Here is a 25,852-nt window from a genome sequence, read left to right as displayed (position 1 = left end):
TGGGTTACATTGGTCTTGGGGGGAGGAATGGAGTGTGTGGGTGTTTAATTAGATTAGCTTTCAGTACAGTGCTTTATGTGTTGATTCTAAAACACTTTAAAAAGTAAGGCAAGTATATTACCCTCATTTTACAGATGGGGAAACTGAGGCACAGAGAGGTGACATGACATGCCCAAGATCACACACCAAGTCAGAGTCAGGAACAGAACCCAGGTGTTCTGATTCCCAATCTAGTGTCACTGGACCATCCTGCCGTGTACAAAGCCTAACTCCACGTTGGTACTGCTGTGTATGGAGGGGACAGAGGTCTGGGAACTCATGGAGGTTCAGACTCCCTACACACTGTAGAACTTGGGGGGAGGGATAGCTTAGTGGTTTGAGCATTGGCCTGCTAAACCCAGGGTTGTGAGCTCAATCCTTGAGGGGGCCACTTAGGGATCTGGGGCAAAATCAGTATTTGGTCCTGCTAGTGAAGGTAGGGGGCTGGACTCGATGACCTTTCAGGGTCCGTTCTAGGAGATAGGATATCTCAATATATTATTATTATTATAACTCTCTTCCACTGGGGCTTCCTAAGTCCCAACATATAAAGGAGATTTTGGACAGAGATGAGATGGAGAGGAATGCAGGTGAGGCTGGTGGGCCTGGAACTGTGAGAATCGCCCTGACATTTCCACACATGGAGGGGACTGCAGGAGCCATGAACGGTAATGCAGGCCCAGACTTTAACAGTGGCTCTAGAGTTTGGCCGAGATAGGTGATGATTGGAGCCCCTGCCAGGATCCCAAATGCACAGCCTAATTCCTCCACTTGTATGCTGAGATCAGGATTTTACCCATAAGTCTTTAAAGTAAAATATAATAAAAAAGAAAATGTCAAGGCTGTATCCCCACTTTGAACTTTAGGGTACAAATGTAGGGGCCTGCATGAAAACTTCTAAGCTTAACTACCACTTAGCCCTGGTCCGCTGCCACCATTTTCAATGGATTCCCCCCTGGGAAGCCTTGAAAAACCTTCACCAATTCCCTGGTGAATACAGATCCAAACCCCTTGGATCTAAAACAAGGAGAAATTAACCATTCCCCTCTTTCCTCCCACCAACTCCTGGTGAATACAGATCCAACCCCTTGGATCTAAAACAAGGAGAAATTAACCATTCCCCTCCTTCCTCCCACCAACTCCTGGTGAATACAGATCCAACCCCTTGGATCTAAAACAAGGAGAAATTAACCATTCCCCTCCTTCCTCCCACCAACTCCTGGTGAATCAAGATCCAAACCCCTTGGATCTTAAAACAAGGAAAAAATCAATCAGGTTCTTAAAAAGAAGGCTTTTAATTAAAGAAAAAGGTAAAAATCATCTCTGTAAAATCAGTATGGAAATTAACCTTACAGGGTAATCAAACTTAAAGAGCTCAGAGGACTCCCCTCTAGTCTTAGGTTCAAAGTACAGCAAACAAAGATAAACACTCTAGTAAAAGGTACATTTACAAGTTGAGAAAACAAAGGAAAACTAACACGCCTTGCCTGGCTATTTACTTACAAGTTTGAAATAGGAAAGACTTGTTTAGAAAGATGTGGAGAACCTGGATTGATGTCTGGTCCCTCTCAGTCCGGAGAGCGAACACTCTCCCAAACAAAGAACACAAACAAAAGCCTTCCCCCCCCCCCCCCAAGATTTGAAAGTATCTTGTCCCCTTATTGGTCCTTTAGGTCAGATGCCAGCCAGGTTACCTGAGCTTCTTAACCCTTTACAGGGAAAAGGATTTTGGAGTCTCTGGCCAGGAGGGATTTTATAGTACTGTACACAGGACAGCTGTTACCCTTCCCTTTATAGTTATGACAACTTGTATGCTGAGATCAGGATTTTACCCATAAGTCTTTAAAGTAAAATATAATAAAAAAAGAAAATATTGCTAAATCTAAAAGTGATTCTCCTTTATCCCAGGTGATAGGCGCTATCAAGTGACAGCACTGACTTCAGTGGGCTTTGGATCAGGCCTTTGGAGAGGAAAGAGCTGAGTTGTATCTCTAGTCATAATAGTGAAGTCCTGAGCAGTCCTGGAATTAAGTATAGTGAAGATCATAAAGTCCTGGGCAGCCTCAGATCCATAAAAAAGGCCAATAAATAAACACTTTATTGCTCTTAAGAGTGTTTGCAAAGGCATATTCTATGGCTGACAAAACAATTTAGTCTTCTGTGAAAGGCATATGCTCCACACAGGGCTGGATTATGACATTCTGAAGCCCTAAACTCTGTCAAGTGTAAGAGGCCCCATACCATAATTTAAAAAAAAAATATTTTCACAGAAAGGACATTGAATATATAAACACGAAAACTTTATATTTGCATATATACAAAGGCAAAGTTATAAAAATAGAATAATAATCCAACTAAAACATGTCTTGCAATATGCCTGTTTGCATTATAAAATAGTTTCAAATTAACATATTTTCATCTATGATTTCTTAATTAGTAGATATGAAAAGTTTATATCTAAAGCTACACAAAAGCAGTTACAGTTACATAGACAAGCTTACTTAATGGAAGCAGTACAAGCTGCAGTATGTCTGTTTGCATATCACATTAATTTTAATACATTTAATACATTAATACAATTTAGAACATTTTCTATCATGATTTTTTTGGAGAGCAAATTCATTGATGTTCTTAAATGATAAGCTATGGAGTTTGTCACTTTCGATGCACAATGCTTAGGGCAGATAGCTTTTCTTGCAGCATTTTCTAGGCAGACATTTCTCTTAGAGTTCGCTTCTCTGTCCTCTGTCTCTCCCAGGACCACTAATTAATCTTGAGTAAACATCTTGGACACACAGAGTGACAACAAGCTATATGCGCGAAAGAGAGAGAAATAATTTACCAAAAAAAAGATTGGTAATCTCTAGACAAGCATTGAGAAAGTGAGGAAAAATTAGCTTCTATTCAGGCAAATATAATGAATATTACAGGCTTTAATAGCCTATAAATTATATGCACATAGTCTGAAATAACTTGCTCATCGAGTACTCAGAATATTTTGATATATGTGTATATCTTCCTTCACTTCTCTCAAAACCCTCTGTTTATCCTTTCATCAGCACTCTTTGATATTTACTGTGAAGGTTCCCAAAACTGACGAAGGGAAGCCAAAACAAATGTATCCTCCTCAAGTTCCACTCGACCCAAGTCCATAAGACGATCACCTGCAAACTCAATCATGTGAAGCATGGATAGCGAATGAAGCAGAAAGTGGCGTGTGCACTAAAATACACAACTGTACATATGTACAGATCAAAAGAAGAAAGAACACACTGATACTTAAGAAAACAAAGAAAAACAGGAGCGAAGGCACTATGCGACTGAGTGTGCTGGACTGTGAACAAAAGATGGCGGCCTTCCTGCTATTACTAGCCAATGGGGACACTGTACATGACGTCACTCCTAGGATGAGTCCCATATGAATATGAGTTTGGCAGGATTGCTTCACGACACTGCAGTCTCCACCTCACATTTTTCCTGATTTTATTGGCACTGAGATTGTTCATTTTTATTTTTATATATATAAAAACCAATAAAATCAGGACAGCACGGTCAGAATTTTACCAGTAGCAGCTGGCCAACAAAACGCTGCCTTAGGAGACTGATAGCAGACTTACTCCTAGAAATACTATTTTTACAAGTGCAATTATCGTCTTTTTCTCAGCCCTGGCCTCCTGCCTGTCAATAATGAACAATTAGTGAAGGGTAAGGGTAGGGCAAGGGTATTTGTATAGCCAGATATGTATATCTTTGCCATATTTGAACGAAAATGTCTATATTTAGAGAGAATCTTTTTTTCCCCATATCTTCTTTATTTATCAACCGATTTTGATAAAATTGGAAATGGAGTCAGTTTTTTCTTTTTTAGAGGCACCTCGTATTGTAAGGCCCTAAACTGTAGCTTAGTTAGTTTCTGCCTTAATCCAGCCCTGGCTCCACAGCTGTGGAGTCAAAGAGCTACAGCCTACAAACTGGCAGCTGCGGAACATGTTTTTTTGTTTTTTGTTTGTTTAAATTAAGCTCAGCTCTTTGGGTTTATTTCACAAAGAGATGTGCCTGAGCTGCACATGAACTGCAAAGCTCATGATATAGGCCTAGAGACACAACCATATATTTATCAGGCAAATGTATTTTCAATATACAACTCTACCCCGATATAACGCGACCCGATATAACACGAATTCGGATATAACATGGTAAAGCAGCGCTCCAGGGGGGCGGGGCTTCACACTCCGGTGGATCAAAGCAAGTTCGATATAACGCGGTTTCACCTACGATGTGGTAAGATTTTTTGGCTCCCGAGGACAGCGTTATATCGGGGTAGAGGTGTACTTAGAACATAAAAGTGCGCAGCAAATGTAAGTCCCCAGATTTGCAGGTCTAAGTTAGTGTGACTGACTGACTATCAATGTTGTTATTATAGGCAGTCCGAGACTTTACGATGTTCGACCTACGATGAACAGCACTTACGACATTGACACCCTGATTCGACTTACGACAATTGGTTTTGACTTTACGAATTATTGTTAATTATGGTAGCACTTAGAGATCTCAGTCATGGTCAGGGCCTTATTGCGAAATGGGCTATACAAATATAGAGGTAGTCAGAATCCCTTTCCCAAAGAGCTTCCAGTCTAAAAACTGGATCTGAGCTACATTTGCACATGCTTAGTTATTTTTTCTGTATTTGTCACTGAGGTGATGCATAGCAAACACATTGTAGACACAGAGGCCTTGAACACAAGCCCTCGCATTAATCTGAGACTTTATCTATATAGACCCAGATTAAGGCCCTGATTCAGCAAATCACTTAAGCATGAGCTTAACTTTTTAGCACATATTTAAGTCTCATAGACTTTAATGGTATGTGCTTAATTACTTTGGTGAATAGGAATGGGACTGAGTATATGCTTAAAGTTAAGCATGTGCTTAGTGCTTTGCTGAATCAGGGCCTTAACCATCAGCTCTGAATAACAAGGAATATCCAGATCTAGTCCCAGTAGCATCCAGCTCTAGCAATTGCAAGTCATACTGTTAACTGGATCCATTATATATTATAATTTTCAGTTGAACTAGGTCTTTCGGTTTCATTTTTGGAAAATTCTAAATTTCTGTGCATATTGATTTACACACCTGGATTCTTACTTAGGCTCATAACATGAACTCTTGCAAAATCTATCCTTAAACATTTACACACTTACTTCAAAAATTAGAAGGTAAAAGTAAAACAGTAGCTGCTGGGAGCTTTAATACAACTAATTATAAATCTGTACTTGTAGACCACTTGCTGAAATAGTGACATGGGACACAGGAAACATTAGGATCTGATCTGGGAGTGGCAGAACAGTACTTGATGTTCTCTTCTTTTTCCGTAAGGTGTGTGTATATATATATATATAATTTTAATTCTCTCTTGGACTATTATGTAGATAAATTCTAGGCAGTGTAGATTTTCTTTTTGTTGTGGGATAGGATTAGTGATGCAAAAAGCAATTTTTGCCATAGCCAACAGTTCATATTGAAAAAGCCAAACGTATACATTTTTTTGGTGTGCAAATCCAGCAAAACCTTGTTTCCTGAATGATGTACTGTATGGGCATAGCAAGAAAGAGCTGAGAGAGCTATTTGCAATTGCGGGGGTGGGTGGGGGGGGTGGAGAGGGGAAGTGATTTCTAAGAACATTGTCCAAAATGTAAGTGCATCTAAAATAGGTCAGACTGTGGGACATTCAGATAATTGTGCCTAATGCATTAGATTCATTATTGTCCTGGCATTTTCTGCTACTAACTTTCCCTTCATAAAATCTGCTGAGTTTCCATGACAAATTGTGGAAATATGTTGATTCCAATGAGAAGATTTTTGCTGCAATCTTGCCATCCATATTTAGAAGCAATATTGGATGGTAATTCCCCATAATAAATCCTTGCTTTTTCCTTTGTTAAGACCAACATAATCAGGGATTTTCTCATACCCCTTGGTTACTGCCTATATCACATCACATTACTTTGAGTATAGCTGGACTAGCACTGAAACAGTTTCTTTTCTGTAAGTCCATAAAGGACTGCTGGAAATCTGTCTTTAACTAGCAACCGGTCTGGTGATAATCCTTCCATAGCTTTATTTATTTTGCATTAGAACGTGGAAGCATCCAGTTATTTGCTTAGTTCTACTCTTAGTGTATTATACATTGTATTTTCCATGAAGTTTATCAAACTCAGTTGGTCTGAAGCATATAAAGACTGATAATATTTTCTGAATTAACCATATACTGTATATCCTTAGACAGTAAAAAAAATAAAATAAAAATCACACTGAGTTGAATAGTCATATTTTTATGGTATTCAAGAAGTTTGGATCTCGGGCTGCCAGGATCTTTATCATACTGGTTGCAATACTGCATTATGTAACTTATACCTCCCCTTGTTATAACAGATTTTGTCATCTCATCCTTTGTCAGTTAGGGCCAGATTCTGGCCAGCTTCTCTGGGTGAACAAGATGCGGAAGAGTACAAAGAGATTCCCTTTTCCCAATGCACTTCAGCCCAAACCTCAGTGCTCGATGCCTAAAAAAGGGTGAGCATAGGGTCATGGGTCTGAAGTATGCTATATCCTCTTCAAGGTGATGTAGTAGGAGCACTGCCTGGGAGACAGAATTCCTCCCGGAGACTTCTATGTGCTGTGCAGCCCTTCTGCCTAACTTCCAGTGCTGCTAGCCATGCATAGGGGAGAACCAGGAAAAAACAAAGCCTTCTAACCTCTTTTTCTTCACAAATTTAGGATTTCTGGCCATATCAATTTCAAAATAACATACTGTGTACAAGTGATGTTCCTTTTAGGATTAAAATCCCTATGACTTCAAAACCACCTATATTAGAAATAAATCAACAATATGATAAACCTGAAGGATATAGGATCAGCTGGAGAATATCCAGGTAAGGTAAAGAGGGGACCAATCTTGAAATCTTTACTCAGTTTTTTTTCAGTCTGAACTCCTTTTGACTTTCAGCAAGAATGTTAGCATTTGGCCTGGTATACATACATTGCAACTAAATTATAATCCGATTTAGGTTAAGTAACCATCTACAGTAAGGTTATAAAACAAACAGCCAATGATATCTAGATGGCAACAACTGCCTTCTTTCTCACTGGCCAGAATTCAGATAGCAAAAACATGGTCCCTAAATTATTCTGGGAAGATTGGTTTTAAAATATTGGGTCTGACATATTCAAAAAGACTCTCCACATTAGAACTACGGGTTCCCCCCTCGCTCTCAGATAAATTCAGTCTTGCCTCAGCTTTGCTTAAATTGCTTTCTGTGCCTTTTACAGTTGCAAAAAAGAATAAGTCTTAGAAAATGGCAAAGTACCACAAACACACCTCATACTGAATGGTGACAGTTAGCTACAGTGTACCAATAGCCATGCTTGACTTAAGAGGGAGAAATTCTACCCCAGAAGGAAATGACAAAATCTGGAGTTATAGAGACAAATTTAAAGAATTACCTGACTCATTTCCTAATTTAGTATATATGCTGATCTCAGGTATTTTGGGTGCAATTAATAAGACCACTAAGTTCCTTACTATGTTGTGCCTGAGCTAAAGCTCGTTGCAATGTGAGTGTTTCCAGTGACTTCAGTGGGCTTTGGATCAGGCCCAAATACTAGATCTTCTACATAAACGGTGCTTAGATATCACAGAGACAGGCACATTGAGAACGCCTAAATAGAAAGAAGTGCACTCATGAATTCTCTTAACATAAAGTACCAAATCCTGATCTTAAGGCAGAAGCTTGAAAAGTGAGGGCAATGGTACATTGAGAGGCACAGTAAAACACACTCAGTTCCAGAGACTTCGTTACAGGGCAGCCCATACATGGGATCTGTTGAATGTACTGGGCAGAACTATTTGCCATTCTTTCTTGCAAGAGCAACCATCTTGCTGCAATCCTTGTTGAGTTGCACATGCTGTGGGAGGCAGCATTTGCAGTTGCTGGATTAGGGGTCAGTCCTATCCCATCACTGAAACATGGTTGGTTTGTAATAAAGCATTAGACTATGAGCCCTGAGTTCAGTCCCCATCGCCACCACCTTTCTGTGTGATCTTGGACAAGATGGTAAGCTCTCACTGCCTCAGTTTGCTGTCTGAGTAAAGTTTTGTTAATGTTTGTGAGGTCCTAAGACAATACAGTGTTATGGGCCCATCTAAGCACATAGATAGAAACCACCATCATGGTGAAAAAATGCCTGGATGTTCCTTGCTACAGTCACTGTCCTGTTCAATGTGTGTATAGAGCAATAGATACTATTAGTGAAATCCTGGCCACATTGAAATCAATGGCAAAACTCCTACTGACTTCAACCAAGTCAGAATTCTACCCTGTGTGACTACTGATGGTTATTTTAACCATACTGGATCTTGTAGGACACTTATTATTATTTATTGGGCTTCTGTTATTGCCCGCAATGTTCTAGGAACTTTCCAAATATGTAACAAAGTTACAGTTCCCTGCCTCACAGAACTCACAATCTAGGGAAGACAAGCAACATAAAATCCATTTTTTTTACTTTTAAATAAGTATAATTATCTACACTGACCTTGCTCCTAACGATCATTAGTTGACAGTGTTTCACAGGAAATAGAAGTGGGCCTTGAGGAGGGCTTTGAAGGCCCGGGTCTTGGCCTTATAGACTAGTTTAGGGCAGGCATTCTATACGTGCCAAGAGTCTATTCCTCAGACTAACCAACCATTGTTTCAAAAATATTTTCCTCCAGACCATTCAATATTATTCTTTTATGTGTTTATCATTCTATTGCAGTAATATCCAAATGCCCCAATCAGGAACTGGGCCCCAGTGTACTTGGCACTGTACAAACATAGAGGAAGACACATAGCCATATCTTCTTTGTGTAGTACTGTATTGTTAGTACTGCTAAGGAGATTATTATTGAAATTGGGAGCCCCCTCTCAGTAACGCAGAGGGCTTTGATATGACTTTTCCATTCTTTTAGGATTGCTGCCGAAACTGCGGGACTGGTGGACCTCCCGCAGGCATGCCGCCGAAGGCTGCCTGACTGCCGCCCTCACAGCGACTGGCAGGCCACCCCCCGCGGCTTGCCGCCCCAGGCATGCCCTTGCTGCGCCGGTGCCTGGAGCCGCCCCTGGTCACTATCACTGAATGCTGCCATGTCTTCTCAATAAAGTTTTTACCTTAAAAAGCTTGATATTTCTGGTGCATGAACAGTCTATCCTGTACAAAAAATTAAAGGTGCAAGTGAACAATATATCCAGAAATAAGTTTACATTGGATAATCATACAGCTGTCTTTGTGCATGATCACAATGTAGAGATTCATAAATCCATTCAGAGAAGATGTAGTCTGCTTGAGTGTTTAAATTCAAATTAATGACCCATAGTAGTCTGATGTCTTTTTTTTCTATTGAAATGATTGGATTTCAAGGCTCTGGAACAATAAAAGCCCGGCACATATTTTGGGTGAAACCATGGAAACCGCATGCTCCATTTTGCTCAAAATAGAAAAGTCAAGTTTTGGAACTCTTAGTCATGAATGACCTTGATATTTGCAGCTGATGCAGCTCATTATAATTTGTATTGTCAAGTGTGTGTGTGTGTGTGTGTGTGTGTGTGTGTAACCAAGACCTTGGTCTCAAAGCTACATGATGCACTTGGTTTCTCTGCTGAGCACTCAGAGAAAGCACTTTGGAAAACTCAGGACTGGTCCCATCCTCACTTTATATGGGTGCAGAGTAGGAAATATGTATAAACCTAAGGTAAACAGAGGTACCTCTTTGCTGTGGGATGACTGGCACCTTTAGGACGTCACTGTTGACTAGGACCTTGCATAGGCCCACTGGTCTTGTGGGGCAATATTCATCTTTGTTCAGAGGCCCAGCATAAGTCTACACAATACCTAAGTTATGAGTGCTTAAGTGACACACAAGCGTTTTGCTGTCCCTCTGCACAGAGGTGAATTTCACCCTTAAATATTATTGCAAATTCTTTGAACATACTAAACATTTCAAAATGCAGCTTGATGCCTTTCTAAGATACGAGGACATAAAAACAAAGGTTTCGTCAGTTGCTACAAGCTGTATGTAAAAAGCACTCTTTTAGCATCTAATAATGGTCTGCTTGTTTTAAGTAAGTAAACGTATCTTAGCTTTTCGTTATAAAGCCATATTTTTAGCAGATCATACTTAATCACCTCTAATATAAGCATTCTCCCAGTGCTAGAACTTAATTGTTGTCTCTCCCAAAACGGACTTTTGACAGATTTGTCTGTGTGAAGATTGTCTGTGAAGATTTAGGAAGACAACACTGCACCAAGTGACTTTTGAGAGGTTTTTGTTTTGTTTTTGCAGGAAGAGTTAGGCACTTTATTTGAAAAGAATGCTTAAATTCTGCAGAAAGCAATTGGAGGTGGGTAAAAGATTTTAGTGCAGACAAAGCCTACAGTAGTGCTAATACTCTTCTTAATCTCTTTAGATTGTGGAGTCATTTGTTAAAGAACATTTAGTTCAGGGCTTAGATATACTGTAGTGTGTGGTTTAGTTTTCATTTTAAATTTTATAGCTATGCCCACTTATTTCATGCACTGAAATTTGTGACTGGCAGCTCCTGAAGTGAAGAATTCCATATCAAAAGTCCATAATAAAAGGAAGAACCTCCCCACCCCAAACCTCAGTAGTTACAGTATAACAGTACAAAGTGGGAATTAAGCCATTTTACATCTACCTCTCAGGTTTTCTGCAATGCCCATTATTGTATTAGTTATTTGTTTGTGTTATAGTACTAAAGGCACCCAACCAAGACTGGAGTCCCACTATGATAGGTACACTACACACACAGGGCATGGCTACACTTACCGGGGATCGACACTGCAGCAGTCGATGCACCGGGGGTCAAATTAGCGGGTCTAGTGAAGACCTGCTAAATAGACCACAAATCACTCTCCCATCAATGCAGCACAGTGTAGACACCGCAGTCGGTAATACATTTATTCACGTACCTGGAGTTGCGTAACTTAGGTCAACTTATCCCCGTAGTGTAGACAAGGCAACATAATAAAGAGACATTGGGATTGGGAGTGGCTGGCTCACTACAGAAGCAGCTTTTCCTCTCCTGGAATTGACACCTCCTCATCTATTATTGGGAGTGGACTACATCCACCCTGATTGAATTGGCCTTGTCAACACTGGTTCGCCACTTGTGAAGTAACTCCCTGCTCTCCATGTGTCTGTATATAATGCCTGCATCTGTAGCTTTCACTCTATGCATCCGAAGAAGTGAGGTTTTTACTCACGAAAGCTTATGCCCAAATAAATCTGTTAGTCTTTAAGGTGCCACCAGACTCTTTGTTGTTATAATAAAGAGACAGTCCCCACCCTGACCTTAGCATTTCTCAGGTAAATGATATCTGAATAGCAAGGTCCTACATGGACTTCATGAAACCTTCTGTTCATCTCCCTTCCCTCATTATAGAAGCTCTGATTCTAGTTTGTTTGTGTGTACATAACATTTTTTCTTTCTGTTCTTTCCTTTTCTCTTTAAGTCATACTCATACGTTTAAATCATGTTTTTAATATTAAGGAAGCCAGCTCCTGCTGCCCTGGAAGGTATTAGTTTCTCTGTCTTGTCCTCACCTGGGAGCAGTTCTTCCTTTCAGTGATTGACAAGAGGCACATTTTCTGGAAGTACAAATCCAGCGGTGTCATAGCAGCATGGGCAGATTAGTGGCTGCAGGGGCAGCAGTGACAGACTTGGAAAATTTTGCTTAAATATTTTCCTCTTACAGGCCTCATTCTAGGCAGGGTAATTTTTAAAAAAAATTAATTGATTTTACAAAACCATATGGAAATTCAGTTAATTCAATTTATCAAGCAAAATAGTTCAGGTTTAAGGTCAAAGTGTTCTTTTTTTTCTTATGTCGATACAAGCTTTGCCTACATTACCAGGAGGATCATAAAGGGCAACTATTAAGCAGAGTAAGAAAGCAAGCAAATTCGAGTTTGTTTGTCTTGTGATTCAATGCCTACTTGCCGCATGCTAAGGGGAAGAGAAAAGCACAGAAACTACTCAAGCCCCCAGTCCTGCAATCAACTCGGTGCAGAGTCCCATTGACTATATGGACTCCGCATGGCACCCGAATGAGCTCACTGTAGGACCCAAGTCCTAATGGGAGCAGTACAGATCTCCATATTATAATACAAATTAAGAAATGTCTTCATCTGAACCAAACTATAGTCTGTGATTCATCTTGAGTAGCATCTTCCTCCCTGACTAGTGCCACTGAAATCAATGGTCCTGCATGTGTATGAGTGAGGGTCCCAGAATCTAGCCTTTCATCATCATAAATGTACTTCTGGTAAGTTACCTTGCACATTATTATTCACAAAAAGGAAAGAAAATAGCATGTATTTAGTAACTGTGCCTTTACCACATACGCAGGGCTGTGTTCCTAATGAACAGTTCCATCTTCATATGAATGTTTAACCTGTTAATTAAAAATGAAAGAAGAGTAAATGTTTCTCAGGGTCAGATATCATAGTGATAGATAGTGCTGCCTGGGTTGTTACCTTTCCCTTACCCAATTCAATGCAGCCTACATCCTGCTCCCATTCCGCCCAGTCCCTGCCTTTTCCTGCCCACAAGGTCCTAGCACAGGGTAATGATACTGAAAAGGCAGCTGACCTCCTCCACCTTTCACTGCAGGAAGAGGTTGATCCCCTCCACATGTGAATCTGGCCCTTGTCTCTCTTACAGCACTAGCATAGCATGTTGATCACCATCCTATCTTATCCCTGCCTTTGGTGGAAGAGGTGTGTAGACTAAACAGACAAGGTGTTTTACAGATTTTTCCATCATACCTACTTGGTGCTTGGATAGTTCACATGTTTTGTCCCTTTACTGAGCTGGCTATATTTACCTAATGATGACTCTATAAACCTTTGCAACTTATTCCATTGCATTGGTTATTTCTCCCAAATGTTTTATCTATTTTTCTGTAGCTCCAAAAGACTACACATAGAAAATTGGTGTCAGTAATGGAAAATGCAATCTACTGTGCTCCAGGCTATCCCCTCCTTAGCAACATCTTCAGACAGGATTTCATCTTTTACCTCCATCTCCTGGAGCATCATACATGGCAACCGGATAAGGTAGAGTAAAGGATCCAGATTCTGATCTCTGTTACCCTGATGTAAATCCAATGGAATTCTCCTGATTCCAAGGGAGCTACTTTGCACTTACAACTGAGATCAGAATATGGCCCAAAGATTCCATTCTGGAGAAGTGGGAGGTGGGCAATACTTAATGTGGTCTTTCAGGACTACTGGAAAGCTGGGAAATTTTAAAATTCCCACTGGAAATCACAAGTAATCCTTCACGACTGCAGAGCCAAAAAGGTTTATTTGGGTCAGCAGCTGCAAGGGCTATTTCTTATTGAAATAAGCCTTCAGAATGCCTCCATCTAAAAAAATGCTTTCAGGGATAAAAGGTGAATAATGTCTTGGCATCTTATTCCCCTTATAGCATTTCTTTCCTCCCCCCCTACAAAATGATCTCAACATTTTTATTGTTATGTGCATTCCTTCTAAGATATCTGTACGTTTTATTTGATGGAGTGAGCCCAGGGTTGTAAAATATGTTATGTAGAGCAAAATATTTTCCGAAAAATCAACAAAAACCTTCTCTTGTATCTCCTGTTAAATTGGTGCATGTTTACCAGATATGAGTATTTTCTTGGCAATGTCATCTGCTTTTCTTTACACTCTATGGCTTCAAACTACATAAGAGAGCACTCTGACAGAATTATGAGTTGCTTGCTGCATTCTTTTTTATTTATCATATCTTAGGCAGAGAATTTGGTTTAAGTGCTAGAGATGTATAGTAGCTCCAGGGGTTTTGATCTGCTTTATCCTTTCAGATGCAGGGAGTGGAACTCTTATTGATTTATCTTGATATATCAGTTTTCTTTGTTTAAGCATTTTTCCCTTTTCAGTCTAGTAATAATGGGAAAACTCCATATTTCTGCACAAAATATTTAGAAACCTTTTTAACATTCTCAGATTTATTGAGCCAATTTTGGTAAATTCCATGCTAGAGGTTAATATTCTCCTCAGGAGTCTATTCTCCTATCAATATGCAGGAAATATACATTCCTTCTTCCAATGAGTCTTGAACAGTATGGTGGTCAATTATTTTATTTCTACTCACAAAATAATTTAGTTCATCATTTAAACACTGTTAGTTTTGAATGATGAAGCCCTTTAATGTTTGAATCCTGGCCTCTCTGTGTGTGCTAAGGCATTTGAGATCCTACTTAAACTTAAGCTGGCAGACCCCCGCGTAGTATATTAGATGGCTGGGGCAGCGGAATGTCCACAGCTCAGGAATTTGGTTCTCCCCTGCTTGGTCCAGCAAAGTCTGAGTTTGATGGCCCTCTGAGTATGTTGCAGTTTCTCTCAGACCTTTTCTGTAGGGAAGCTTTATGTTTTGGAAGTTGGTTTTTAGTCAATGTTTCAACTATCATAGTGTTTTGTGTTTTTAGTGGTACTATGAGTGAATCTAGGGAAACTGATATATTGTAAAAAATAACCTGAAAATGACTCCAGCAAACAAATGCTCTGTTTTGATACAGAGTTTGGGGTTTTTTAGGTCTGGGCAAACTCTCTCGTCCCCCTGCCTCCTCCAATTTGTTAAAAAATATATCAGCCTTAACTTTCTTAAAATATGTTATGTAACATGTTTAATATGTATTAAAGCTGTCCTGTTGGATGGCAAGCCAAGTAATGTTTAAGCTTGACTACGGCCATGACTCATACATCAGACTCAGGTTTACAATGTGACTACAGAATTCTTGCTCCAGGGCTGCTGAAAGCTGACACTGAAACAAAGGGAAGGTTCTCAGTTTCCAGAGAGAAAGACAGTCTTCACTGCTCTCCTTACCCATGGGCAGGTCCACACTGATCTCAGATGAGGCTTCCAATGGGCTCTTCAAACTAGCAGAGAAAGGTATAACATGCTCCAACGACTGGAAGTTGAAGCTAGATAAATTCAGACTGGAAATTGGAACAACTCACCAAGGATTGTGATGGAGTCTCTATCACTGGCAATTTTAAAATAAAGATTGGATGTTTTTCTAAAAGATCTGCACTAGGAATTATTTTGGGGAAGTTCAATGGCCTGTGTTATACAGGAGGTTAGAGTAGATTATCACAATGGTTCCTTCTGGCCTTGGAATCTATGGGTATGTCTACACTGCAATGTAAACCTGGGCTCAGACTAAAGCTTGAGCCCAAAACCCCCTTTCCCCCATTCCATCTACTAACAAATCTCTCAGACTTGGGCTTGGACCCCGCAGGGCTGGAGGTTCTGAGCCCATGTCAAGCCAGGAGGATTTGAGGCCTATTGCTTTGCAGTGTAGACACAGCCATGCCTGAATTGGGTCCTGGGAGTCCACCAAAAGTGTCCAATAATCCCATGGGTCAACTTCCTTTATCCTCTCTATCTCAACAGTCTCCAACCGACTCAACTGAAAATGGAAGCCAACCCGCTTGGCATACAGCAGCAGCTCGGTGAGTCAGTGTTAACCGTTCCATTGTCTTCTGACCACTGAGCTGCAAACCCACCATTTGAGAGCCGTCTGTGTTCGCAATGTAGACCAAAACAGAACAAGCCTTTTGTAAAGTGTATTGCTTTATGGTCCTGGGAACACAGCTAAATTTTGGTGAATCTCGGGTGCGAGGCTAGCAGAACTGTGGACTTTAGCCAGAGTACCCAGAATGACCACATGCACCAGCAGATAGCTAAAAAGTGTGTGTGAAGACCAAGAAAAGGAAAAAGGAGAAGGGGAGAGAGAGAGACCCTCAAAAGCAGGGAGGGAACAAGAGTGGGGGAGCTATGGAGATAGACAAGCCGCTAAAGTGGCTGGCTGACAGTCAGCAACAACAGGCCGCGCAGCAGCAGTTAAAACAACAGCAGTTGTTTCAGCAGATGGCCACCCATCAGCAACAGCAGGCTGCGCAACTACAACAGCAATAACAGCTTATCTGGGAGTTGGCTACTCAACAACATGAACAGCAACGACGTCTGGTCCAACAAGTGGCCACCGTCCTCCAACGGCAGGGCATCAGCACCAGCCCAAGGGCAGAGGACCCAAGTCCCAGGGTTACAGGTACCCCCTGGCCTCTTCTATCTGCCGCCTATGCACGATACTAACATCCCCTGTTCTGAATAGTGATGATAGTGGGGGACGGCCTGCAACTGGCAAGCACAACCCTCAGAAGAAGGCAGTGCTTACTGAGTAAAGGCCATGACTAGGCTGGCTAGGGAATGTGCTGATTCATTGCTCCCTTGAGACAGCCTCTGCTGACATGGCAGACCTCTGGCCAGGGCCAGCTCCAGGCACCAGCTTGTCAAGCAGGTGCTTGGGGCGGCCGCTCCGGAGAGGGGCGGCACGTCCAGGTATTCGGCGGCAATTCGGCGGATGGTCCCTCATTCCGCCTAGAAGTGAAGGACCTCCCGCCGAATTGCCGCCGCAGATCACGATCACAGCTTTTTTTTTTTTTTTTTTGGCTGCTTGAGGTGGTCAAAACCCTGGAGCCGGCCCTGCCTCTGGCCACAAGTTAAAGTTGCCCTCTCTAGTAGAATCCCCAGAGAAAGGCTTTACTGCAAACACAGTGCAAAATTCCTTCCCCTTCTTTGCAATTTGCACTTCCTAGAGCTCCTGCAAGGAAAATGAAGGACAGCATGTAATCTAATGGGTGAAAGTGATCATGAAATCATAGAGTTTGCAATTCTAAGGAAGGGTAGAAGGGAGAACAGCAAAATAGAGACAATGGATTTCAGGAAGGCAGATTTTGGTAAGCTCAGAGAGCTGATAGGTAAGGTCCCATGGGAATCAAGACTGAGGGGAAAAACAACTGAGGAGAGTTGGCAGTTTTTCAAAGGGACACTATTAAGGGCCCAAAAGCAAGCTATTCTACTGGTTAGGAAAGATAGAAAATGTGGCAAAATACCACCTTGGCTTAACCACGAGATCTTGCATGATCTAAAAAATAAAAAGGAGTCATATAAAAAATGGAAACTAGGACAGATTACACAGGATGAATATAGGCAAACAACACAGGAATGCAGGGGCAAGATTAGAAAGGCAAAGGCACAAAATGAGCTCAAACTAGCTACAGGAATAAAGGGAAACAAGAAGACTTTTTTATCAATACATTAGAAGCAAGAGGAAGACCAAAGACAGGGTAGACCCACTGCTTAGTGAAGAGGGAGAAACAGTAACAGGAAACTTGGAAATGGCAGAGATGCTTAATGACTTCTTTGTTTCGGTCTTCACTGAGAAGTCTGAAGGAATGCCTAACATAGTGAATGCTAATGGGAAGGGAGTAGGTTTAGCAGATAAAATAAAAAAAGAACAAGTTAAAAATCACTTAGAAAAGTTAGATGCCTGCAAGTCACCAGGGCCTGATGAAATGCATCCTAGAATACTCAAGGAGCTAATAGAGGAGGTATCTGAGCCTCTAGCTATTATCTTTGAAAAATCATGGGAGGCGGGAGAGATTCCAGAAGACTGGAAAAGGGCAAATATAGTGCCCATCTATAAAAAGGGAAATAAAAACAACCCAGGAAACTACAGACCAGTTAGTTTAACTTCTGTGCCAGGGAAGATAATGGAGCAAGTAATTAAGGAAATCATCTGCAAACACTTGGAAGGTGGTAAGGTGATAGGGAACAGCCAGCATGGATTTGTAAAGAACAAATCATGTCAAATCAATCTGATAGCTTTCTTTGATAGGATAACGAGTCTTGTGGATAAGGGAGAAGCTGTGGATGTGGTATACCTAGACTTTAGTAAGGCATTTGATATGGTCTCGCATGATATTCTTATCAATAAACTAGGCAAATACAATAGATGGGGCTACTATAAGGTGGGTGCATAACTGGCTGGATAACCATACTCAGAGAGTTGTTATTAATGGTTCCCAATCCTGCTGGAAAGGCATAACGAGTGGGGTTCCATAGGGGTCTGTTTTGGGACCGGCTCTGTTCAATATCTTCATTAACGACTTAGATATTGGCATAGAAAGTACGCTTATTAAGTTTGCGGATGATATCAAACTGGGAGGGATTGCAACTGCTTTGGAGGACAGGGTCATAATTCAAAATGATCTAGCCAAATTGGAGAAATGGTCTGAGTTAAACAGGTTGAAGTTTAACAAAGACAAATGCAAAGTGCTCCACTTAGGAAGGAAAAATCAGTTTCACACATACAGAATGGGAAGAGACTGTCTAGGAAGGAGTACGGCAGAAAGGGATCTAGGGGTTATAGTGGACCAGAAGCTAAATATGAATCAACAGTGTGATGCTGTTGCAAAAAAAGCAAACACGATTCTGGGATGTATTAACAGGTGTGTTGTGAGCAAGACACGAGAAGTCATTCTTCTGCTCTACTCTGCTCTGGTTAGGCCTCAGCTGGAGTATTGTGTCCAGTTCTGGGCACCGCATTTCAAGAAAGATGTGGCGAAATTGGAAAGGGTCCAGAAAAGAGCAACAAGAATGATTAAAGGTCTTGAGAACATGACCTATGAAGGAAGGCTGAAATAATTGGGTTTGTTTAGTTTGGAAAAGAGAAGACTGAGAGGGGACATGATAGCAGTTTTCAGGTATCTAAAAGGTGTCATAAGGAGGAGGGAGAAAACTTGTTCACCTTAGCCTCGAAGGATAAAACAAGAAGCAATGGGCTTAAACTGCAGCAAGGGAGGTCTAGGTTGGACATTAGGAAAAAGTTCCTAACTGTCAGGGTGGTTAAACACTGGAATAAATTGCCTAAGGAGGTTGTGGAATCTCCATCTCTGGAGATATTTAAGAGTAGGTTAGATAAATGTCTATCAGGGATGGTCTAGACAGTATTTGGTCCTGCCATGCGGGCAGGGGACTGGACTCGATGACCTCTCGAGGTCCCTTCCAGTCCTAGAATCTATGAATCTAATCTGTCAAGCACCTCCTGATATAGTAAGTAGCCATGAAATGCAGTTAATAATCACAAGAACTTCCCTTTCTGGAATGAAAACTGCCATCTACTGTTTTAGAGCCTTAAAATCCCATCGGTCCAACTGGAAATTTCTTGCATTTGAGGGTGGATTGTAACATACAACAGTGAGTACTGGTTTTAAAAAAAACAAACAAAAAGCCATTTTCCTGGAAGGCAGCTGCAATTTTCTTCCCTCCCTTCTGTCCATCAGTTTTTTTACTCTATTCATGAGGAGTACTAGCTTCTTCTGCTTTGTAATTGTGAAAAGATTGGCACCAAAAGGGGGCTTTTACATTGTGCTCTGAACATAGTTAGGTTTGGGCTCCTCTGGTCCTTTGTATAAGTGAGTTCTATAGTGTGTCTGGCTCCCCAAACGAAACTAATGAGCCATTCTCTAGCAGCAATAAGCCACACCAGGGAGTTCATTAGGAAGCTGTCCTGGTGTACGTCCCTAATGAGTGAAGTCACTTGTCCTTCAGCATTATGCTGCACAATACACTTGGGGCTTGTACCAACAGCTTATTAATGCACACCCTTTCTTGCTTATTGCTCTACTGATATTAGTCAGCAGTTGTCAAGGTAGAGAGGTGCTGCCAGGGAGAGGGCATAAATAGGGCAGCCAGGGTGTGTGCTGATTCTTTGCACTTCTTCTGTAACGTACACTGGACGAGTCCTGTTGGAAATTAAAGCAGAAACCCCAATGGAGGCAAGTGGCCAACCCATGCCATCCTTTGGGTGAACCCTCCTCCCCCCACTGCGTTGAAGTAGATCAGGCTGGCACAGGAAAGTGTTATTCACATTTCCCTATGCCAGCAAGAGTGCAACAGGCCCCTAACCTGTAATCACTGTAGTCTGACCTTAACATGGTGATGTTTCTCCAGGGAGTAGAAATTAAATTAAATTAAAACTAAAATCGTAGCTTTTAGCTCACCTGCAATATTACAGAAATTGATATTAATGATGTACAACCTGGTCCTGTGAGATGCTGCTAACCATCTGTAAATGCTATTGCCTTCACGGGATTTGAATTGGGAGAGTTTAGTATCTCACCACATCAAGCCCCAAAACAGCAGCTGGCTATGTCCTGGGCTAGGTAGCTATCTTGGAATCTGAGTAGATTGTTCCGTTAGCTTTAGGAAACACGGATTTTTATTCTCCTAATGGTAGACCCAAGTTTGTGTCCGAATAAGTTTGCAAGGAAGCAGGCAGTTCAGTAATTCAGTTACTCACCTGGAGCTACGGGAATATTGAATGTTTTCTGGGGTGCTACTGCAGAGGCTGGACATGTTTTTGTATAATAAATTGTGCAAATTTGTGCTTTCTTGTGAGCTTGGGTTCCATCATTGTGACCTCTATAATCATCTTAATTGGTAAGGTCTCTTCAAGTGAAGGCAGTGATACTGGTTTGCCACAAATGTGTTCATAACTTGGCACCAGCATATTCAGATTGACCTTTATCCATAGCAGACTGCAAACATTTCCTTCACTCAATGAAGAATGATTTTTAAGAGCTAAAACTGAACAAGGGAAGCAGGCTTTTGCAGCAACTGCTCCGATCAGGTGAGATAAGATACCTGGCTCCTAAAACAAATATTTGTATCTTGTTTTAAGACATTTTTGAGCTTTTCTCTTAGGAAGCCTTACCACCATAAAAAGAAGTGAAATTGTACCTGTTCAATGCTGTCTGCTAGTTGAGACTGAGTAGGCTACCTGTACTTTTGCAAGCTATTATAATGACTTGTTCCCATGGCCTCTCATGAAAATTATTAATTATTATTATTTATTTGTATTACTGTAATGCCTAGGAGCCCTAGTCAGGGCCCGGCCCCCTTTGGATTAGGTGCTGTACAAACACAGATGCAGAACAAAAAGATGGTCCCTAACCCAAAGAGCTTACAATCTATGTAGGGTGACCAGATGTCTCAATATCATTGGGACCGTCCCAATATTTGCCTTATATATGCAAATCTCTCCCCCCCCCCCCGAAAGTGTCCCGATTTTTCACACTTGCTATCTGGTCACTCTAAATCTATTTATAAGACAAGAAGCAACAAATGGATACAGACAGATGGGGTGGAACAAAGAAGCAATGAGACAATGCTGGGCAGCATGCTAGGCTGTGGCCTCAGTGTACCATCTGTCTAACCATTATCAATTTTTTTGTAGGCATCACAGAAAAGTTCAGTTTTAAGGAGGGACTTGAAAGAGGATAATGAGGTAGCTGTACGGATGTTTACCGGGAGCTCTTCTCAAGCGTGAGGGATAGCACAGGGGAAAGCACAAATGTACTTGTTTGAAAATTTAACAAGCGGGTGATGGGGACTAGCATCAATGGCCAATTGGAGGTGAAAATTGACATTTCAGTAGAGAATGAGAGATGATAGGTAGGGTGGGGATAGGCCTGTGAAGGGCCTTGAAAGTGAAGACTAACAACTGATTGTAATGGGTTCCCCCCCTTTGGGGTGATGCCTGGAACTGGGGTACAGTGAGCCCACCTGATCCACCAGCCTGGGCTCCCTTTCATCCTGTAATGCTGTGACAAGCTGCAGACAGGCTCCCGGTCTCATACTTTCACAGGTAGGGACACATCCAGCTGCAGAAACACACAGACACTGAAATCAGCTCTGCATGGGAAGGCTCAGCTAAGGAATAGCCCAGGTCTCAAGTGCACCCTCCCTCCCAAAGGGTAAACCCAAAATTGTACCATCTTGTGCTGCCCAGAGAACAGTACAGCGTAAGCTCATGAAATTTGCTCCCTCCTTCAATGTGGAGAGGGATATACACAGCTTTCTGCCCCAAGTTATGATTCCCACATTGTTTAGACAAAACAAAAACAAGTTAACTACAAAAGATAGATTTTAAGTGATTATAAGGGATGGCAAACAGCTCAAAGCAGATTACCAAGCAAATAAAACAAAAACACAATCTAAGCTTAATGTACTAAAAAATTGGATATGTGCAGCAAATTCTCACCCTAAATGATGTTTTAGGCAGATTGCAGAGATTCTTGAAGGCAAGCTGCACTTGCTTACAGCTTATAACTCCAGTTATTCCTTTCACAGGCTAGAAATCCCTCTAGCCTGGGTTCAACCTTTCTCCCCCAGCTCAGTCTTTTTGTTTCTCAGGCGTTTCCAGCAGCCTTCTTTCTTGGGCGGGGAATCAGTGAAGAATGAACCATGATGATGTCATTCCCCTGCCTTAAATAGTTTTTGCTTATGGTGGGAATCCTTTGTCTCCCAGTTTGATTCCCACACCTGGGCAGTGGAAAAAACACTAATGTTATCATGGAGTCCAGGACCAGATGACTTGGTCACATGGCCCTGTAGGGCCACCGCAGCCATGACTCAGAGGCTGTTTGCAGTGTCCCCAGGAAGGCTCCTCAGTGGGTGATTAGCATCTTCCAAGACCTATTTTCTCCCAAATGGCCCTTCCCAGCTAGCCATCTAGACTGATTGCATTCTGTCTAGTGGGCATTCCCCAGGCGGAAACACATTTGTAATAGATGCATAGACAATATTCATAATTTCAGATACAAAAATGATACATGCATACAAATAGGATAACCACACTGAGTAAATCATAACCCTTTTAATGATATGTCACATGCCTTTGCTTGCACAAAATGCATCATAATTATGCCATAATCATGTCATAATAATATTACTATGAAGAATATGGGGCGTAATGCCACACTTATGTTTGATACAATAGAATGATATTTGCAGGAGCATTCTGAATGGATGTGTGTGTGTGTGGGGGGTGTGTGTGATTGCATTTATCAGGGCCAGAGAAAAGGATTTTATTTATTTATTTGTTTGCATAAAGATACAAGATGATGAGAGCCTGGGTGAGAGTTTTAGTTATATGGATGGATAAGAGAGGCTGTAACTTGGAGATGTTATGCAGAAAGAATTTGCAAGATGTGAGGCCATAAGGAGAGCTCCAAGTTGAAGATAATACCCAGGTTATAGGCATGAGTGGCAGGCAGGATGGTGGTATAGTCCACAATGATCAAGAAAGGAGGGTGAGAGAGCTTGGGGTGGGGAGAAGATGAAGAGCTCTGTTTTAGCATGAGCTGATGGCTAGATATCAGAGACAGGTTGACAATAAAAGATGTATTTCAACTCATTGAGAAAAAGTTTAAGTAAAATAGATAAGTAATTTAGTGACCAGAGCCTAAAGACTAAGATTTGTGTTAGAGGAAATACAAGAAGTTTCCAAAATACAATTGAATCGTATTCCTCAAGTCCACCTACTTTGCCTGCCATTCTTTCATTGTTGTAAGGAGCATTGAACCAATTGTTTAGTTAATCAAAGCAGACATGTAATATTATGATATTCATACCATATACTCTTAATGATCTTTTTAGGATAGGGAATGGGTAAAAACAGAGTAGATTGATGCATGCTTTGTCAAATCATACCTTTAATGCAGGACTATCCAGAATTATAATAGTACAGTAAAAAGCAACAGAGAGTCCTGTGGCACCTTTAAGACTAACAGATGTATTGGAGCATAAGCTTTCGTGGGTGAATACCCACTTCGTCAGACACATGCATATTCACCCACGAAAGCTTATGCTCCAATACATCTGTTAGTCTTAAAGGTGCCACAGGACTCTCTGTTGCTTTTTACAGATCTAGACTAACACGGCTACCCCTCTGATAATAGTACAGTAGAAACTCAGAGTTACGAACACCTCGGGAATGGAGATTGTTCGTAACTCTGAACAAAACGTTATGGTTGTTCTTTCAAAAGTTTACAACTGAACATTGACTTAATACAGCTTTGAAACTTTCCTATGCAGGAGAACAATGCTGCTTTCCTTTTTTATTTTTTAAGTAGTTTATGGTTAACACAGTACCGTACTGTACTGTACTGTATTATTATTTTTTTTGTCTCTGCTGCTGTCTAATTGTGTACTTCCAGGTCCAAATGAGATGTGTGGTTGACTGGTCAGTTTGTATATCTGGTGTTCGTACCTCTGAGGTTCTACTCAGGAGCGTAGCTAGCGGGGTTCAGGGGAAGCAGCCGCTTCCCCTCAGCACATTTTTCAAAAGCAGCGCCTGCCGGGCCAGCGCTGGGCTCCTGCAGGCAAGGGGGGGCGGGCAGCACGGCCGGACTCCAGAGGAGCCATTGGGGGGGGGGGGGGCGGCCGGAGGAGAGAAGGGGCCGGCTCCTCGGCCATCGTGCCCCACGCTCAGCGCGGCCCCAATATCGCCGCGGCTGCCTCCTGCGGCGGCTCAGGGCTCGGCGGCAGAGCGCTCCGCAGCTGGCGGGTAGATCGCCTCTCCCTGGCAGCTTCCTGCTTCCCTCGGCCCAGGCAGCCTGCAGCTTCCTGCTTCCCTCGGCCCGGGCAGCCCAGCATTAGCAAGGGGCGGGGACAACATGCCAGGAAGCTGCCGGGGAGAGGGGATCTGCCTGCCAGCTGCAGAGTGCTCGGCCGCTGAGCCCTGAGCTGCCGCAGGAGACGGCCGCGGCGATGTTGGGGCCACGCTGAGTGTGGGGCGCGATGGCCGAGGAGCCGGCCTCTTCGCTCCTCCAGCCGCGCCCGCCAACCCCCCCCCCCCCAATGGCTCCTCCGGAGTCCGGCCGTGCTGCCTGCCCCCCCTTTGCTTGCAGGAGCCCAGCGCTGGCCCGGCAGGCGCCACTTTTGAAAAAAAATGTTGGGCTGCCCGGGTCGAAGGAAGTAGGAAGCTGCCGGGGAGAGGGGATCTTGCCAGCTGCTGCCCACCCCACTGCTCCGCTCCCCCCAGCCCCCGGGAGAAGCGAGCAGCGCCCGCCCCCCCCCCCCCCCGAGCCCCTCCGAGGGGGGGGGGGCCGCAGCATGGCCGCAGAGTGACCGGAGGAGCGGAGCGGCCGGAGGAGGAGCCAAGGGGGGGTGCCTTTTTTATGTTTGCTCCCCCTTCACTTAGAACCTGGCTACGCCACTGGTTCTACCGTAGTAGGGATTTAACCAAACTGAACAAACAAAAAACCTCAAAGTTTTGGAAGGGATCTAAACCCTCATGCTTCAGGGCACACAACAACCTCTAACTAAAGGGGCTTAAGAAGAAACTTTCCCTGTGATTAGGTTATTCCATAGTTGCTTTTAGCAGGGTTTCTGGGGGCCACCATCAGATACAGGACACTGGACTAGGTGCATCATCGTTTAGTCTGACATGGTATGCATGGGTGGCGGGTATCATGGGGGGGGGGGAGGCTGTGCCTTCCCAAACAGCCAGGTGCGGCCCCGCCAATGCTCTGCCCCTAGCCCCCTCCTGCTCTAGCCCACCCTTCTCCATTCCCCTGTGCAGTGGCTGGGGCTGTGCATGCTGCCTACCCACCCATCTCTCTGGAGGTGGGACCGTGCCATCCGCCCTCCTGGCACGCCTGGGCTGGGGCTGTGCCACCCGGCACTCTGTGGCTAGGGCCACACCAGGGCTGGGGGTGCTAGCCTGGGGCAGTGGCCAGTGTCCATGGTGGGGGGGGGGGAAGGGGGCTTACCTGGAAGAGGCAGGGCTGGGGGCTAGCCTCCCCCAGCTGGATGCATGCGCTGCCCATGATGATATGGCAATTTCTATATTCCTAGGAATACTTCGGAGACAAGGTGGGTGAGGTCATAGCTTTTATTGGCCCAATTTCTGTTGGTGAGAGAGAGATGCTTCCAGCCCCCACGTTGGCCCAGTACAAGATGTTGCCTCGCTAATATCCTGGGACCCACAGGGCTCCTGCTAAATGGCCTAACTCGCTCACTGGCTCCTTCAGTGATCG

The 25,852-nt window shown here is 42.7% G+C and overlaps 1 long non-coding RNA gene across 1 annotated transcript; it reads right to left on the bottom strand.

Moving 5' to 3' along the window:
* Positions 1-1,318: 1,318 nt before the first annotated feature.
* On the bottom strand, positions 1,319-25,829 carry LOC122172668 (uncharacterized). Its single transcript, XR_006173179.2, has 4 exons — positions 25,586-25,829; positions 22,072-22,352; positions 21,594-21,691; positions 1,319-2,849 (listed from the first exon to the last, which is right to left on the bottom strand). It is a non-coding gene; the product is annotated as an uncharacterized LOC122172668 (long non-coding RNA).
* Positions 25,830-25,852: the final 23 nt, after the last annotated feature.

This window comes from Chrysemys picta, chromosome 2 (assembly GCF_011386835.1).
Source record: "Chrysemys picta bellii isolate R12L10 chromosome 2, ASM1138683v2, whole genome shotgun sequence".
Lineage (NCBI taxonomy): Eukaryota > Metazoa > Chordata > Testudines > Emydidae > Chrysemys > Chrysemys picta.
This window is presented reverse-complemented; position numbering and strand designations above follow the sequence as displayed.